This window comes from Mesocricetus auratus, unplaced genomic scaffold, assembly GCF_017639785.1.
Source record: "Mesocricetus auratus isolate SY011 unplaced genomic scaffold, BCM_Maur_2.0 Super-Scaffold_100025, whole genome shotgun sequence".
Classification (NCBI taxonomy): Eukaryota; Metazoa; Chordata; class Mammalia; order Rodentia; family Cricetidae; genus Mesocricetus; species Mesocricetus auratus.
This window is the reverse complement of record NW_024429206.1, coordinates 25583423-25594710: the sequence shown is the minus strand read 5'-3', so window position 1 is coordinate 25594710 and position 11288 is coordinate 25583423.

Here is an 11288-nt window from a genome sequence, read left to right as displayed (position 1 = left end):
CTGCCCTGTTACCTGGCAGGATGCACTCAGGCAGCACTCTGGCCAGCCCGGAGTTCCATGAGAACCAGTCTGCACGCAGGTGCAAAGACCCCTTTAAAAGAACAGACCCCCCCACTTTCTCTCTCTCCCCCCCCATCTCTCACCTTCTCTTACTCATCATCTCTTCTCTCTCATCTTCCTCTCTCTCTGTCATGTCTGTCTGCCGGCCCTGGTTCCATAATTAACAACAGTTACCCCTTTTAATTTTCACTCATTAGCCGGGCGTTGGTGGCACACGCCTTTAATCCCAGCACTCGGGAGGCAGAGGCAGGTGGATCTCTGTGAGTTCGAGGCCAGCCTGGTCCACAGAGCAAGTTCCAGGACAGTCTCCAAAGCCACAGAGAAACCCTGTCTTGAAAAAAAAAACAAAAAAACAAAACAAACCATTTTCACTTTTTAAAAGTACTTTATTTGCTATTAACTCGAGAGAGAGCATGTGTAGGCATATACACATGCAGCGCCTTTACTGTCAACCATCTTGAAGACTCCCCCCTCTTTTTTTTTCTGGACAGGGTTTCTCTGAGTAACCACCCTGGCTGCCCAGGAACTCACCCTGGTCTCAAACTCAGGGATCCGCCTGCCTCTGCATTCCGAGTACTGGGATTAAAGGTGTGCGCCACCAGCCCCGGCTCATTATGGCAATTTCATAGAGTGTATAAATGTATTTTGATCATATTTGGTCACAACCTCATTCTCTTTAGTCTTCCCACTTAATCTTCCTCCCTCCCTTCCTGCCCCAGTGAGTTTCATTAAAAAGTCTCTTACAGGAGCAGGGTGAAGGTTACTTACGGAGCATGCGCACCTAACCGGCAGCTACACCACTGAAGAAAATGTCTCTTCCTCTCCCAGCAATCACTAACTGCCCGTAGAACCTCAGAGAGGGGTGGGGCCTTGGGAGCCGCATCCTCTTGCTTTTGTTTTTAATTAATTAATTAATTTTTACTGGGCTATACATTTCCCTCACTCCTCTCCCCCCTCCCCTTCCGCTCCCCACCCCCCATGCTTTCCATTTTCTCAGGAGATCTTGTCTCCCCCCTTCCTGCTATGTTCATAGCAGCATTATACGTAATAACCAAACCCTGGAGAATGGGTAAGGAAAATGTGACACATTTACACAACGGATTACTACTCAGTGGTTAAAAAAAAAACAATGGCATCTTGAAATTCAAAGGCAAATGGACAGAACTTGAAACAGCCATCCTGAAGGAGGTAACCCAGACCCTGCTTTTCTTTTTTTCTTTTTATTTTTTTTTAAGATGGTCTCATGCAGCCAGGCCGGCCTGGACTCGCTGTGTAGCCAAAGTCAACTCTGAGCTTCTGATCCTCCACGTCCAGAGTGCAGGGGGATTTTAGTCGTGCACTGCCTCTCAGTTTATATAGAGTACTGAGGCTCGAACCCAAAGTCTCGAGACTGCTCCCAACTAAACGGCATTCTCAGCCAGGCCATCTCTAATGATTATGTCATCTTGTGGTCCACAGAGACCCATTCTCTCACACACACACCACTTATGTTTGACTCTGTTGTGCCATAGAGGAAACTGAGTCTCGGAGGCAGTCAGTGCAAAGGACCCCAGAGTTACGAGTGCGCTGTGACGCTTTACTGACATCTGCGTTAGCCCTTAGTTAGAACAGCACTTCCTGCCGAGAAAACCTATTTCAGGTGGACAACTGGAGTATCCTCTCTGAGCTATAAGTGCTTTTAACAAGTGAGGTCACTTCCCGACGAAGTCTCCGGTGGGGGGAGAGAGAGAAAGAGAGAGAGAGTCAGGAACTGAATCCCAGTTTGCCGTGTCCCAGGGGAAACTTCTGATAGCCCTCCCCAGTATGTTAGGCAGTGCTGGGCATGGAGACTTAGACATCAGAGAGAAGTGTTCCACCGCTACAGCCCCAGCCATCCTTCCCAGTATTTGTACATGCATTCTTAGACTCCTGAAACCAGGTGGTGGTGGCACACACGCCTTTAATCACGGTACTGGGGAGGGCCGGGGGGGGGGGGGGGGAAAGGGCAGGACACAGGCCGGCGGATCTCTGTGAGTTCCAGGTCGGCGTGGCTTACAGAGTGAGTTCCTAGGACAGCCAAGTCTACACAGGGGAAAAAAAAGAACCCTGTCTCGAAAAAGAGACAAAAAAGACTCCTGAAAAATAATCAGATGTAACCGAGAAACCGTCCACTTGATAAGCCCCCAAAGAAACGATACCGTTGCTCACATACCATCAGCCACTAGGGGGCAGCAAGGGTTGCAGACGGAAGATAGGAATGAGATTGGTTTTAAAACAGGAAGGACTATTACCCAGCCTAGGGAACTGAGTTTGACCCCATGAGGTGGAAAGAGAAGCCAGAGGGCCGACTTCTGCAAGCTGTCCTCTGACCTCATGCAAGCGCCCACACACATAGTAACAAACAAACAAATGAACACAATGGAATGGAAAACCATAAAGGGGGCGAGGGATAACGCATGGTCTTTCCACACAAACCACAGCTCTCATTTCAAAGAGCTTATTCTTGAGCTAAATATAGAAATGGCTTCATCAAGTATTAATAGCTATGGAACAACAACAAAAAATGTCAGGTCAAAACTTTTTAGATACATTGTGACCAACAGGGTCCCAGATGTTAAGAGTGGATACTATTCACACAGAGGACCTGAGCTCATAGGCTGGCTGTAATTTTCAGCTCGAGGCCTCCACAGAATCTTCACTCACTCGGGCGGGCACACGCACACACACACACACACACACACACACGCAGATACACACACACACAATAAAATAAAATAAAAATAAATATCTTCTGAAAAAAATAGAAGGAAGACTAGTGGGATGCCTCTGTGGGTTAAGGTGCTTGCTGTCAAAAACCTGACAACGAGGGTTCGATCCCTGAGACCCTCCTGATGGAAGAGTGCCAACAAATTGTCCCTGGACATGTGCATGAGTTCGCAAAACAGTAAAAAGTGATTAAAAAGAAGAAGAAAAAGGAAAGGAACGCATGCACATGGCCTAGTAAGCAGAGACAGGATGGCGTCTGAGCGAGGAGGCCATCTCTCTCCCATTCATACACCAGGGGTGTTCCCGTGCTGCCCGTTAGCTGGATGAAGCCCAGGTGAGGGCGTTTATATTCTTCCTCTCTTTCACGAGTTCTGTAAAATTACGTACTTGCTTCTTTGCTTTTCATTTGCTGGGCAGGGCAGCGATGGGGACTGGGAGTTGGTGGACAGCTGGAGGTGGTCGGTTCTCGCTCTCCGCCTTGTGGGTCTTAGGGATCGAACCGAGGTCAGCAGGCTTGGCCCTAAGCTCCATCCTCCCTGCTCTCCCCTGTTAGCCCTGAGTTCTCTCCCTCCTCTCTCCCGATGCATGTTCACGCTCTGCTGTTCCCAGTCATGGTCTCTGGAAGACAGCCTTGAAGGGAAGTCTATTCATGTTGGCCTTACGTTATTTCTTCCCACAACACACATCTCCACACAGAGGCGAGTAGAGACCCATGCTAAAGTTGACACGGCAGAGGAGTCAAATGCAATATGGAGATAGGACAAGCGTCTCACCCCATTCTGGTCTCCCGCTGAGACATCTGCAGACCTAGGGCATTTGGGTCCCTGCAAAAGTAACCTAAACATCTGTATTGTGACCCCCACAAAAAAGTGTCACCTCCTGCAAAGTTGGTGTGCACTACATTCCTTACCTTTATTTATTTATTGGTTTTTCGAGACAGAATCTCTCTGCATAGTCCTGACTGTCCTGGAACTCATTCTGTAGACCAGGCTGGCCTCGAACTAGGAGATCCGCCTGCCTCTGCCTCCCGAGTGCTGGGGTTACAGGCTCATGCTACCACTGCTTGCTTGGCTGTTTCTTACTTTTCTTGACACTGTGACAGTAACAACAGAAGGAAGGAAGGAAGGAGGAAGGGAGGAAGAAGGAAGGAGGGAGGAAGAAGGAAGGAAGGAGGGAGGAAGGAAGGAGGGAGGAAGGAAAGAGGAAGGAAGGAGGAATGAAGGAAGGAAGGAGGAAGGAGAAAGGAAGGAAGGAAGGAGGAAGGAGAAAGGAAGGAGGAAGGAGAAAGGAAGGAAGGAGGGAGGAAGGAGGAAGGAGAAAGGAAGGAAGGAAGGAGAAAGGAAGGAAGGAAGGAGGGAGGAAGGAGGGAGGAAGGAAGGAGGAAGGAAGGAGGAAGGAAGGATTGCTCTGGCTCAGAGAGTGAGGTTACAGCCCACGGTGGCAGATGGGAAGCAAACCTGAAGGTGAGCCGTAGCTGTCACTTTGGAAAAGAAACAGACCCAACTCCTTAAGCCTCCTTAGAAAGAGGACTCAGAGCTGTGATTGGACCTTGAAGAGGGAGGGGAGAGCATTAGACAGAAACAACAGCTTCACTAAGATTTGAGAGGTGAAGGAGAGAGTGACAGGGACGCAGAGACAGGGACACAGGCAGACACGTGGGTGGGGGTTGAGGAGTGGAGAAACTGTGAGGATTGGAAGGGAGGGGCCACAGGACCCTCTTCAGAGTGAACTCCCAGCAAACCCCCTGGAGGAGTCTCTCTGGACTAATTCCCCAGACTGAAGAAAAGTCTTACTTATACCTTTTGTGGGGGGGGGTAGCAGGAAGTGTGAGGATTCAGGCATCATGCTGCCTCTGTCACCTGGCAGAATGCACTCAGGCAGGTCAGCCCAGGGTTCCAGGACTGCATAGTCTGCACACAGGTGCAAAGGACCCTTTAAAAGACAGTCCCCTGTCCCCTTATGCTCTCTTTCCCTGTCTCTTTCCCGCTGTTCCCTGGGGCAGGCAGGACTTTTCCTGTCTCCCTCTTCTCTTCCATCCTCTCTCTGTCTCTGTGTCTCTTTACCGCTGTTCTCTGTCCTTTCCCCTCCCTTTCTAATAAAACTTCTCACTTAAGCTCTGTCTGCCTGGCGCCTTTGTTCCTCTGCCTTGGTCAACCTCACAGGCCATGGAATCCACCAAGGTTCACCACTCGCTTATTCATAACAGGAAGTGATTTAGGTCAACACACTGTGGGTGACTGAAAATGTGGGGGAGCGAGGTATCATGAATTGGGAGCAGCCGCGGCTCCCACCTGAAGTCCCAGCACTTGGGGACAGAGGCAGGTGGATCTCAGCAAGTTCAGGGCCTGCCTGGTCTACACAGAGAAACCCTGTCTCCAAAAACCAAAACCAACCAAACAAACAAACATAAATTGGGAGCTGCCCCCGCCTCTCACTCTCTGTTCCAGAGAAAGCCCCAGGGAAGTTTGGCTTGTCTCAGCCTCTGCGCTCTGGCCCTAACGGTGAGGCCTGTGTTCTAACTTTCAGGGAAGCCCACGGGCAGGCACGTGAGACAGATGTCACATTGCAGCCACAGTCAGAAAGCAGGGATGAAGTGGAGCTGGCTGCTGGCCACTCTTTCTTCAGTCTGGGACTCCTGGCCCTGGGGGTGGTGCTGGCCACATTCAGGGCACTCTCACCGGCTCAGCTGAGCCCTGCGGGAAGTACCACCACAGATGTGCCCGGAGGTGTGTCTCCTAGGTGATTCTCACACCGGCCTGGAGAAATGAAGGTCATTGCCTCACCGTGTGACCTCCGAGATTAGTAACTTGAGGTCAACTAAAGGGAAGTGAAGGCACAGAGTTAATGTAGGTCTCCCCTCTGAAACACAGGTGCCTCCTGTGTCCTCTGACGCCCGACACTTATTGTTGTTTTTTTTGTTTTTGTTTTTGTTTTTTTGTTTTTCGAGACAGGGTTTCTTTGTGGCTTTGGAGGCTGTCCTGGAACTCACTTGGTAGTCCAGCCCAGCCTCGAACTCACAGAGATCCGCCTGCCTCTGCCTCCCGAGTGCTGGGATTAAAGGCGTGCGCCACCAACGCCCGGCCGACGGCCGACACTTAGATGCTGTCCCTTGCTTCTTGGGGAGTAATCCAGTCCTGCTTTGCCACAGCTTCCGGGTTCCGATGCTGCCACGCAGCTTTCCGTCCACTCCATTTGACGCCATCATTCCTGCCCTTTCTCCTCCAGGTCAGGGTTCACTGCCATCTCTGACTGCTTCACCTTATTTCTTTATTGTTCTTAACCTTGCAACACACTTCATTCATTCTTCTCAGTTGGACTCATCCCATCCCCTCCCCCTCCCCCAGGCACCCCTGGCCAATCCACCTCAGTCTCATACCCCAGGGCTCTCTCAAGCATCCTGCTGCTCTCAGCGGCATGCTCCCACAGCTAGGCAGTTCCTGCGGGGTCTGGAGGAGCAGGGGATCCAATCCTTCAGCCCGCTGATATGCGGTACCATGCACTTTGTAGAATCAGATACCGTTTGGAGGAGATTCCCGTGGGCCAGCAACTGGAGCATGCGCAACAGCCCATCTGGCGCTTTCAGAATACAGAAAGCACCGTGCCCTTTTTGTTTTGTTTTGAGATTGAGTCAATTGCAGCCCAGGCTGGCCACGAACTCACTACATAGCCATGGATGATCTTGAATCCCTAACCTCTTCCCTCCCCTTCCCTGGTATTGGAATTCCAGTTTGCCTAGTGCTGGAGATAGAATTCAGAATAAGACAGCCACATTCCCATCCCCACAACTAAAAACATTTTTAAAATGTATGTGTTTTTATTTTACGTGCGGTGTTTTGCCTGCATGTGTGTCTGTGTGCCTGCATGCTTGCAGTGGATCCTCTGGGAATGGAGTTACGGGCATTTGTAAGCTTCCATGTGGGAGCTGGGAATTGAACTCCGAGTCCTCTGGAAGAGCAGCCAGTACCTGTGACCACTGAGCCATCTCTCCAGCCGCTATACATTTTTCCACTGTGTGTGTATATTAATAAGTATTTTTTGGGTCCCCGGTTGTGGGTTTCTCCATCGATGCAATAAGCCAAATCCAGTCGAATCAATAAACCCAGGTTTAATAAACAGAGCAAAGCAACTCCTGGGTGAGAAACCCTGTCTCGAAAAACCAAAAAAAATTTTTTTAATTTATTGTGTATACATTGTTCCTGCACACCAGAAGAGGGCACTAGATTTCATTATAGATGGTTGTGAGCCACCATGTGGTGCTGGGACTTGAACTCAGGACCTCTGGAAGAGCAGCCAGTGCTCCCAACCTCTGAGCCATCTCTCCAGCGCTTACATCTGATTTTAAATATTTATTTTATCTATTTACTTTTTTTTGAAGCAGGGATTCTCTGTGTAGCCTTGGCTGTCCTGGAACTTGCTCTGTAGACCAGGCTGGCCTCAAACTCACAGAGATCCATCTGCCTCTGCCTCCCCAGTGCTGGGATTAAAGGCGTGTGGCACCACTACCCCGCTTAAATTTGAGATTTTTTTTTTTAGTTAAAAAACCGTTCCTGGGCTGGAGAGATTCCTCAGCCTTAGGAACACTGGCTGGTTTTCAGCTGGCCTTTACTTACGCTGGTTTTCGTGGGGCCATTCAGGAATCTCCTGTCGGCTGGTGGGCTGATGGAGACTGCAAAGGAGGGCTCAGTGGGATGTCTACTCTGCTCTCCACAGTGCCATCCTGCACGGAAGGGGGTCTCTGGGAAGGAAGTGGGGAGAGAGCAAAGGGGAGAGAACGCTCCACACCTCCAGCTCCCACTGTGGCAGTTACAGCTCATCCTCAGGCGGCTCATGCTGTGTAGTCATCCCTCAGTATCCACGGGATTGTCCTGGGCGCCTCTGACTATACCCACCCCAAGACCATGCACGTCTTCATAGAAAGTAACAACGTAGCATTAGCCTGGAACCCGTGGGCATCCTAGTGTGCTTTAAACGTTGTCTAGAATACTTGTGATGGCTAATGCAGCCTGAATGCAGGGCAGTGGCTGTTCCATAGTGTTATTAAGGGGCAATTGATGAGAAAAGAGTCCGAGATGCCGGAGAGAGGACTCAGAGGTAAGCGTGCCTGCTGCTCTTGCAGAGGACCCTGGTTCAGTTCAGGTCTCAGCACCCATGTCAGGCGGCTAACAACCACATGCGATTTGAATCTGACGCCCTCTGCTGGACTCTGTGGGCACTACACTTATGTCTTCTAACTCTGCTCCCCCATACCACACCACTCCAATGGAAAAAAACTCGTCTCTTTGTTGTTGTTGTTTTTGTTTTTTAGAAGAAAAATGTCTCCAGGCAGTGGTGGCACACGCCTTTAATCCCAGCATCTAGGAGGCAGAGGCAGGTGGATCTCTGTGAGTTTGAGGTCAGCCTGGTCTACAGAGCGAGTTCCAGGACAGTCAGAGCTACACAGAGAAAACTGTCTGGAAAAAATAAAAGAAAAAAGTCTCTACATGTTCAGTCAAGACATAATCCCTCCCCCACAAGTGTTCTTTTTGGGGTTGAAGAAGAAGAGGAATTTGAGACAGGGTCATCTGTATCTCAGGCTGTCGTCAAATTCTGTGTGTAGTAGAGGGTGACCTTGAATTCCTGACCTTCCCGTCTCTCCCTCCCTAACACTGTCATCAGAGGTCTGCGCCCCTAAGTCTGGATGCTGAATAGTTTCTGTGTACTCTTGGCTGAATCTTTGGGTGTAAAACTCACAGAAATAGAAGTTCAACTGTGCGTGCCTCTGTGTGTGTGTGTGTGTGTGTGTGTGTGTGTGTGTGTGTTTGTTTGTTTCCTGGAGCCCAGGATGACCTCAAACCCACTGCATAGCCAAGGACAGCCTTGAGGTCCTGATCCTCCTTCTACCTCCAAGTGCTGGGATGACTGGGTACCACCATCCTTGGTGATGGCAGACGGCTAAACTAACAGTAATGATGATGTAGCAATGAACCTGAATGGTGATTAAGGTTTTACTTAACAGGAAGCAAAATAGGAGTCAGGAGACTGGCGCAGAGGCTGGAGAGGGAAAGGGGAACTTGGGCTGCTGTTATCCAGGTCCAGGAGTGGGAAGGAGGAGCCGGGTCTTGGCCCCTCCCTTCTTTGTGCTTAGTCCACCCACTGTGTTCCCAGGCTGCTTCTAGACACCCTTTTTGTTTTGTTGTGTTTGTTTGTTTCACGACAGGGTTTTTCCGTGTAGCCTTGGTTGTCCTGGAACTCACTCTATAGACCAGGCTGGCCTCAAAGTCAGAGATCCGACTGTCTCTGCCTCCCGAGTGCTGGGATTAAAGGATTTAAGAAAAAAAGGAAATGAGAGCTGGAGGACCCTGAGTGTGAGTCTGGCTTGACTAGTCTCAAAAAAATAAACCACATGGTCAGGGAGTGGTTGCCACTGACCAGGGAAGTTCACTCTCTGTGAGAATACAATGTGACATTTTATCTTTATTTTCTGTGTTTGTGCACAGAGACAGGCACTGATACTAGAGTTAGCCGCCGGGTACTTCCTCAGTGACTTTTTACCTTGGTTTTTGAGACAATGTCTCTTACTTGGCTTGGAGCTTGCCAAATTGACTAGACTAGCTGGCCAGTGAGTCCCAGGGATCTACCCGCCCCACCTCCCCATCAAAAGAACTGGAGGCAGGGCTGGAAAGGTGGCTCAGTGGTTAGGGGCACTGGCTGCTCTTCCAGAGGAACCGGGTTCAATTCCCAGCACCTACATGGCGACTCACAGCTGCTTGTGACTCCAGTTCCAGGGACCTGGCACCTTCACACAGACATACGTGCAGACAAAAAGAAGAGGGGGAATAACTGCAGGTACACACCAGCACACGTGGGCACATGCTACTACATGCCTTTTACATGGGTGCTGAGGCTCAGCATCAGGTCTTCTTCCTTTCCAGAAAATACTTTCCTGAGTTGTCCCCTCTAGCACATTTGAGACAAAAATCTTCCTATGTATCTCTGGCTGGCTGGCATCAAGTTTGTAGCAATCCTCCTGCCTCTGCCTCCAGGGTTCTGGGGTTACAGACATGCCTGTGGAGGTTAGGGGACAACCCGTGAGTCTCAGGAACGGCTTGGGAGCAAGCCCCTTTACCTGACGAGCCATCTCCGCAGCCCATCCCTTCCATTAGACATTATCTTATTATGAAATGTCCCGTCCCTCGGGACATTCAACGTGGGTCTGGAGGACACCTAGGATGGGGGACAAGAAAGGACACCAAGACAGGGGTCTGAGACTTTATCCTTTCCAAGGGGCGTTTAAAGGGCTGTAGGAGGGGAGGGAAGGGGGGTGATGGCTGCCTCGGCTGTAAGGAAGCTGTCAGGGTAGTGGGAGAGGTAGAGCCTCCTGTGTTGCCTGGTAACCCTTCAGCAGGGTCTGATCCTATCTTTTACAATTTATTGTCTTTGTTCAGGCCTACCTTCTAACGGACTAGGGAGTCTCCGTTAAGCTAATCTTTAACTGACAGATAAACCGTAGGCCTGTTTCTTGGAATTTGCTTTATGTCAGAAGAGGCGGCAGGGTGGTCTGTAGGACGTGATGCCGCCGGAGCTGGCTTACGGGGAGGCCCCTGACAACTCTGTATGTGTGTGGGCGTTTTGATGCATATATATATAGATATAGATATCTGTGCTCCGTCACGTGTGTGCCTTGAGCCTTTGGAGACCTAAAGAGGATGTTGGATCCCTCAGAAATGGAGTTAAATTCAGTGTGAGTCCGTCATGAGGGTGCTGGGAATTGAACCCAGGCTCTCTGGAAGAGCAGCCAGTGTTTGTTTATAACTTCTGAGCCATCTCTCCAGCACACCCCCAAACTCCATTTTAATGAAAACATTAAAGTTCAGAGAGCACAAAGCCATTTAACAGAAAAACCAGAACCCAGGCCCGTTCACCTAACTGTGATGGATCCATCGTCCTCCCTACATTATCAGAAGCCCTTAAGTTAGTCCATAGCTTCACAGAACCTCACGGACAAATCTGTATGGCAGGGAGCACTTAGCTTTTATGAAGAAATGTGTGTGGGAGGGTGGGGACTCCTATTATATCTGATTTAGTAACCAGAGTATGGGCAGTTCATATGTATGTATGTATGTATGTATGTATGTATAGATATATATTTTAAACCTAGTATGTTTTAGGTTTTATTTTCTGTGTGCTTGCCTGAATGTGTATCTGTGTACCATTTGTGTACAGTGTCCCCAGAGGCCAGAAGAGGGTGTTAGGTTTCTGGTGGCTGGAGTTACAGACAGTGTGAGCCACCATGTGGGTGCTGGGAATTGAACTTCTGTCCTCCGGAAGAGCAGCCAGTGCTCTTAACCGCTGAGCCACCTCTCCAGCCTGACAGTTCATATTGTACCGCGAGGGCTTTAAGTTTACCTCCTGGAGAGTTGAATGCAGTTGGTTGCTTCTTACTATTTACTCTTTGGGAGGCCACCACCCAGCTCCCAGATACACAGATGGCGATTGTTCCTTCC